Source organism: Elephantulus edwardii, unplaced genomic scaffold (assembly GCF_000299155.1).
Source record: "Elephantulus edwardii isolate Elephantulus edwardi_28Jun2011 unplaced genomic scaffold, EleEdw1.0 scaffold00021, whole genome shotgun sequence".
Lineage (NCBI taxonomy): Eukaryota > Metazoa > Chordata > Mammalia > Macroscelidea > Macroscelididae > Elephantulus > Elephantulus edwardii.
Window position 1 is genome coordinate 4,820,864 of NW_006399771.1, and position 8,287 is coordinate 4,829,150.

An 8,287-nucleotide genomic window follows, 5' to 3' on the forward strand; every position below is an offset into this window, starting at 1 on the left:
TCACATCCACCAGCTCCTCCATGGAAGAAAGATGGGTACTCTTCCCTTAGGCAAGTTATAGCTCCCCCAGATCCACTGGACAGTCAGCTAAGAGTTGGTTCTGACTCTACAGCAGTAAATGTTAACTACTATCTTCACCACTGTATCATGAAAACAATATAAATCAGGAATGTACATATAAGTTACTGTATTGTATCTGCATGGTTCTAAATCTTTGCTATTTTAACTGATGTAATGGATATGCAATAGGTCTCTCTTTTACTGAATCCCTTTACCTGTTTGAAGCTCTGGTGAACTAATGGATAATGAGCTGTGCTGCCAACCTGAAGGTGGGTGATTCAAATCCACCACCTGCCCTACTTGAGAAAGATGGGCAGTCTTCTCCCGTGTGATTTGCTGCCTCTCAAAACCCACAGGAGGGTCAGCTAGGAATAGGTTCTGAGTCTGACACATAACAGCAACAATTCCTGCTTATTTCTATATGAAATAGAAATTTGTATGTCGATACGTATGTAAACAGAAGGTCTGCTCTTGGGACATTAATAAATATTGACAGTTGAGTAAACTAGGCCACAGATGGAGAAAGGCCAAGAACTACACAAAAATAGCAGTTATTCTAAAGCAATCTAAATGCATTAAAGATGTGCAGATCTTCTAATCAAACTAGTAGTCTCTGTCATTTCATTCTTTGAGTGAAGCAAAGTGTGAGTCACTAAAGAATTCACAAGGTCGCTATTGTTAATCTACAGTTTATCTACAAAACTTGAAGGGATGCAATTTGGAGTCCTTTGTGTGGATAAATTGAGCTGTGCGTATGAAAATTTATAAAATGCGAAGTTATCAAGAGGAGAACACACATGAAGAGAAATTATTTATTCTGTTAAAATTTGCTTCATATGATGTTTTATGGAGTCAACATAAGTATCAGCTCCACCCTAACATACTATTACTAGTAAGGCAGTCTTCAACTGCTAAATTCATGATTGGTCCCACCTTGACTGACAGACATAGTAATGCCACTTTGTGCTCGTTTTAACTTAGTTTTTAATTTAGATTTTCTTTGCTCCCTTCCTTTTCTTTCTCCTTCCTCTGCTTCTTTCTTTACTTATTCTATCTCTCCCTTTCTCCCTTTTTCTGATTTTTTAAATTTTATTTTATTATTTTTTGTGTCAAATTGGATCTGACTGGTACAGGAAGAGATTGCCCCTCCTTCTCCAGCAGAGCATCTGGTGGATTCAAACCACATGCCTCTGGAATTGCAGTTCAGCTTCTCGCCACTAAGCCACCAGAAGTCCTTTCATTCTCCATTTTTATCTATGGACAGGTAATTTAATCATATTGAAAACAATTTCCCCCCCTTTGGCTAATCGAACAATGCTGCCCTTTATGATTTTTTTTTTCCCCAAGGTGAAGTGTTTCTTGCATACCAGTGCCTATGTGTGCAAGTGAGATACTGATATTACTTAGATTTAGTTTTTATGTGAGGACATTGCTTGTAATCCTCAGTACTTCTCTTCTGTACTATTCTTATGAGAACCTTAGTGTGTGTTTTGACTATTTTCATAACCTTTCATTTTATCTTTTATGTGCCTCCTCCAAAACCAGTCTTTCTCTCCCCTAAACCTAGTCTTTTTCTCCCCTAAACCCAATCTTTTCATCTATTTTGGGGAAGAGACTTGAATTTTTTTTTCACCACTCCACTTTTTTTAAAGTCTTCAAATTATTATCACTACAACAATGACATTGCTACAGACTAGTCAGAAGTTTATGAAGTTAGTGGGTAGAAAAATTAGGAATTTTCATCCCAGGAGAAGTGCAGTAATATAGTTCCATAAGAAAAGCTGGTTTAATTTGGGAGTGAGATGAAAGAAACAAGAGGATTTAATGATTTAAAAAAGTCTTCTGTGAAAGCTAAATTTACCTGCATAATAAATAGCCTATTAAATCTTTCAATAATATGGCATGATATTGATAACTCATTCTTTACCCTGTTGGGATTAAATCAAGAGGAGATCATCATAAATAATAAACCACTGCAATGAGCGTTTGTGCAGGCCAGAGAGGTAGTTGAAATGAATCTCTTTGGACCATTTTAATCTTTAATGAAAACACAGTGTCAAAGGATGTTGTTTTTTTGTTTACATGCTGTTGTTAGGTGTTGTTAATTCTGTTCTGTGTATGTACAGAGAATGCAGCGCTCTTCAATCCTGTGTCATCCTCACCATCACTGTTGTATTTGAGCAAACTGCTGCAACTAGTATGTCAGTCCATCTCATTCAGAGCCTTTTTGCTGCCTCCGTTACGATTGCTGTGTCTCTTGAAGGACTGATATTTCTGTCCAAAATGTGTAAGACTAAGTCTCACCATCACTGCTTCCAGGGCACATAATGATTGTCCTTCTAAGCTCTGTTCATTCCTCTGAACACCCGTAGTTTCATTTACAATCTGTTCTGCTCTTATTGGTAGCAGATTAATTACAAAAATGTGGAACTCAACAATGTTCCAAATGTTGGATCTGCTGTCCGACTTCATGATTTCCAATATCAACAGGGCTTCCTCTGTTCCTTTCCCCCATTCTTCTATGTCCCTTGGATTCTGTGGTTCCCTGGAAGATCTCCTAGAAACTCAAACTCATCAAGGAAATGACTCATATAACTGTGGGTGATGCAGACCAGTGTTACAGACACTGATGGTCGATAGGCCAAGGTCCTATAGACTGTCAGCTGTGACACACCTGGACGCTGTGTCCCAGGACAATGGGAACCCCAAAAGAGAGCTAGCATTGAGCTTCCACATGACTCTAGTAGACTGGGGCAATCTTCTTCATAGAATAAATACTTCAGCTCAAAGGAAATAGTTAATCAAAGGCTATGAAAGAAATTTTGAACAATAAACCTTTGACACTACTACAGTACTTTCAATAATTTTAGCCAACATCATAATTCAAATTAGTTAATTTTTCTTTGGTCTTCAGTCACCGTCCAGCTTTCACATATATAAGAGATGACTGAAATGCCATCACTTGGGTCAGGAACACGTTGGTTCTTCAGGTGATATATTTGCTTTGGAACACTTTGAAGAGATCTTTGCAACTGATTTTCCTAATGCAATATTTTATAATTATTACTGTTTCTTGACTAATGCTTCCGCAGGAGTTGATTGTGAATCCAAGTAAAATAGAATTCTTGGCAACTTTCATTTTGTCCATATTTGTCATGATCTTTTTTTTTTTTTAAATTGGTCTAGTTGTGAGGGTTGTTGTGTGTTTTTTTTTCCTTTCCTTTTTTTTATGTTGAGGTGGGATGCATATTGAAGTTTCATCAGTAAGTGCTTCGTGACCTCTCAACTTTCAACAAGCAAAGTTGTAATCTTATTAAAAGTTTGTGAGGGGAGAAGGGTGCAACAATGAATGAATGGAATCCCAAAATCTCTGTAGATGTTCATTGAAATGAAAAATAAACAACCTGAATTTAAAAAAATCATTAAAAAAAAAGTTTAGTTGATGAAAATAACTCCAGTTCTGAATACAATTGTTTTTCATACTTGTTCTTCATGCAAACCCAGTCTCTTGGATATTTTGGCTAAGCTCACTGAATAAGTGTGAAGCAAATTTGCAATTATTATGCACTTCCTTCTTGATTTCAAACTGAGCTATGCCCCCAAGTTCTGTTAAATTTAAATTAGTTGCCTTTTGGCTTATGTAAATTTGTCAGAGCACAATTCAGTATTCTAGAATCCCCATTTTTGTTCTGGTACTGATAATTTCTTATGGTTCCCACAAGCAAATGGCTTTTCATAGTCAACAAAACACAGAAAACTATTTTCCTGGGGTGCTCTGATTTCATCCAAGAGTTATCTGACATCAGCAGTTACCTACCTTTTCCCCTAATTTTTTTCCCCAATAGTGCTTGAATTTCTGGAAATTATTTGGCCAATCTGGGAGCCTTTTTTTCCCTCTACTGTCTTCCATGGAGCTCAGATTTCCTCCTTCAGTGTGGTTGGTTTTGATAATTGTTGTTGTTATATGCCGTCGAGTCACCTGCAACTCATAGCGACTTATGTACAACGGCCCTAAACCCCGCTCTATCCTTTGTTAATCTCACTGTCTCTGACTCACCTATTCCAATTACTTCAGTCACTGAATAAAGACATCTCATCGAGGGTCTTCCTCTCCTGCACTGTCCCTCCACCTTCCCAAGCATGACGTCCTTCTCCAAGTATTGGTCCCTCCTTGCAAGATGTCCAGAGTATGTCAGATGAAGCTTCAGAATCCTTGCCTCCAAGGAGTAGCCTGGTTTATCCCTCTCAAGAATAAACATGTTCATTTCCTTAGCAGTCCATGGTATATTCAACACTCTTCTCCACCACCACAGCTCAAAGGCATCAATTCTCCTTTTATCATCCCTAGTCATTGTCCAACTCTCTGATGCATAGCAAGTGATTGCAAAGACCATGACCTGGATCAGGTGTACCTTAGTCTCTAGAGTCACAGTATTGCTCTTCAGTACTTTGGAGAGATCCCTAACAGCAGACTTTCCCATCACAATACGTCTTTTAATTTCCTGGATTCTGGTGCCAAGAGTGTTGATTGTAGAGCCAAGCAAACTAAAGCTGTTATCAGTCTCAATCTCTTCACCATCCATCCTGATGCTGCCAATTTGCCCAGTGGTGGTAACCTTTGTTTTCTTGATATTGAGCCTCAATCTATATTGAAGGCTGCAAATCATTGTTATCTACTGAAATAATTGACCTTCAATTAATTTTTATTGGTACAGTGATTGTATTTCCTTTATCATTTAATATCTACATTCAGAATCCTTCAATATTGGCACTAGAGTCTTGGATTTGTCTTCATCTTTGGGTTTAGTTCATCTTAAGAAATGCTGAGTATATTCCTCCTTTTTGGTTTTTAACTCCATCCAGGTCTTTTCACACGACATTATAATTTGAGTATATTTCTAAATTTGTAAGAAGTTTAAATGAGAAACATTGCCACTATAATGTTAAAAAAGCTTATCAGGAAACAAAGACCTTGATTTAAAGTTATTTACACTTTGTCATTTAGTTATACAAATACAAGTGTATTATGATCACTAAGATAATAAATTATACATCAGTTACCATGGTGAATTTTTAGCTTAAGATGACATTGTTGATTGCCATCCAGTAAAGCATGACTCATAGCAACCCTATGAACAAAAGGCTAATGATACATTAATACAAATGTTGTTGTTAAATGCTATTGAATCGATTATGATTCATAGAGAACCTATGAACAACAGATCTAAACCCTGTTGTACCCTGTGCCGTATTCAACCTATCTGACACACTGGAGCCTACTGTAGTAATCAATGGGTCCGTGTTTGTCAATGGCCTTCTCTTTGACCGACTCTCACTTTTTCAAAGCATGATGTTCCTTTCCAAGGAATAGCATCTCCTATCAACAAACCCAAAGTATGTAAGATATAGCTTTGTCATCTAAAACCCAGTGCCTTCATTTCCAGTCAATAAGTTATTCTTTATGAAACAAAATAGGAATTAGAGTTAAAAATACAGAACTTGATAGAACTAAAAACTTTAAAATATTTATAATTTCTTTAACCTGAATGGTTAACTTTGAAGTCTCTTTATACAGTTAGAAATAGCAAACAGAAGCTGACAAGTTTCTCACTCCTTTAAAAAAAATTAGCTTTTCAGAAGTTGCTCATTCTTCCATTTGGAATATCTCTCCTTCCTCATTTTTTCATACCTTTGAATCTTGCTCATTTTAAATTTTTTTTTTCACATACTCTCTTCTATAAAATGTTTTTTGTTCCATTTACGTTTCTTGTATCCACAGACATTTTAGACGAACTTCTCCTAAAAGAGCTTTTATACCCTTGCTTGCTTATATTTATGTAGTAACATTTCCATGATTCTGCTATTAAAAAATAAAGATTATTTTACTTTATTATTCACTTTATTAATTCCTACCAATCTTTTGGTTCTAAATTTGTTTTAGGATTTAGTTGTCACATTTTAGAGGGCTGTGACCTGTGCCTCTTTTTAATTTTTTTTTTTAATTTTCATTAATATGGGGTAAAATATACTTCTATATTTTATACATAAATATATTTTTTGGCTGACTTGGAACAGCAATACCAATTCTACCTATAAATTATATGCAAGGAGGAACTTAGCTTTTGCACAATTTTAAAAGAAATTTAACATCTCATACATTTTAGTAGGTTTAAAGGAAAGTTTGTTGCATTTATTTTGTTTTTAACTCACAGAAGCACTAACTTAAAAGAGATCTATTTTTTTTTTGAAGTCCCTAAATTACCAAATAATGGTATTTTTACTCAGTTTTGTGCTCATTAAAAATACATATTAGAGTTACAATATAAGTTATACAAATGTGTCAAAGACTGTGAGTATGGCACAGGACAGGAAAGAGTTCAAATCTGTTGCTCATAGGGTCACTAGGAGATGTACTTGACGGCACTTAGTAACAACAAATGTAAGTAATAAGGAGGAAATAACTTTGAAGTATCCAAAATAAAATATATATCTTATCTTCTCTTTACAATTAAAAAATAATAACACTTAGTAACAACAAATGTAAGTAATAAGGAGGAAATAACTTTGAAGTATCCAAAATAAAATATATATCTTATCTTCTCTTTACAATTAAAAAATAGTAACTATTCTTTGTAGAAACTACTGTGATCCATTAAGAATTTTATTTTTATATTTATTTAAATATTATACATAACAAAATACATTTCTATGGCTTCATTCTATAATTTTTCATAGTAGCATTATGACTTGTTTTTTAAATACATTTTCTTGTGACAAAGGAATAACTTTAATCCAGAAGTAGATTTAAAAATATGTTAAACTATTTCTTTTTTTACTACCCAATTTTTTATTAACTTGATTTGGTCACATAAAATACATATTACTTCTTCACATTGTAATTGATCCAGAATAAGAAATTGAATAGTTCTGCACTTGCATATACTATTGCTTATCTATGCATATGTGACAGGGCTATATTATAAATAAGTTTAAGTCATTTTTGAGCTAACACTTTTCTTAGAATCAGGTGTTAACATATGAAAATATGAATATATACAGCCACAAATCTAGCAAAACTTTTATTAGATTTTAGATATATTGTCATGAACAAGTAGAGGACTATTTTAGTGACCTAATATATTGTTTTGTAGAATGAGATTCACTCTCTCATTTCTCAAGATGTCATTATATTTTGCTGTGGAGTTAGCACTGATTCATGGTGACTCAATATACAGTAAAATAAAATGTGTTTCAGTCCTGCAGTATTTTATGAAAAGTATGTTCAAGATCATTGTTGCAGTTACTGAGCATTTTTAAGTGCCTTGTAAGGTGTATAAGCAATTCTGGTGGCTTAGTTGTTTATTTTTACTACTCGGAGAAGCCTAGAGTTCAAATTTGTTGCTCTCAGGAAATCGATTGCTCTCCAGGAAAACAATAAGTAGTCTTCTCCCATCAAGACTTACAGGTTTGAAAATCCAGATGGAAGGTCATTATGAGTTTATTTGACTTGATGGTCTTGGACTCTATTTTTCAATGTACATGGCTTATCAGCTAGCAATTTAATGAGCAATAGTCTGTTGTAAACCATGAGTTTTCATGGACTGATTTTTGGAAGTAGGTTTCCAGACCTTTATGCTGAGTCTGTCTTCGTCTAGACATTGCAATGAAATCATGGGTGATATTGCTAGTATTTTAAAATACTTAAGTACCATGCTCCAACATAATAACATAGCTCCAAGATAATAACAACATATAAGTTTTCACAAAGCAACAAATTGACAGACCAGCAGTGGTATGCTGCCCAGCTCCCCAGAAACTTTCCTCAGAACACTGGTAAATGCTATTTTTAAATTCTAGAAATAATACTTGGGTGTACAGGATTACTAACTATATATGGGTAGATTCCTTTTCTTATATAAGACAGTTTTCACACTGAGATAGATTTTCTATAGACACCCACACATTGTTCATGGGAAAATTCAAGCCAGTTGGTGTCAAGATACTTCTCCAGCACCACAACCTGGAGGCATTTATTCTTTTTCTATCATCCTGAGTCATTGTCTAACTCTCTGATGTATAGCAAGTAATTGTGAAGACCATGGCCTGGATCAGACGAATCTTAGTTTCTAGATTGACCATTGTTTTTCAGTAATCTGGAGAGGTCCCTGACAGCAGATTTCTCCCGTTCAACTTGTCTTCTGATTTCCTTACTGCTGATGCCAAGAAT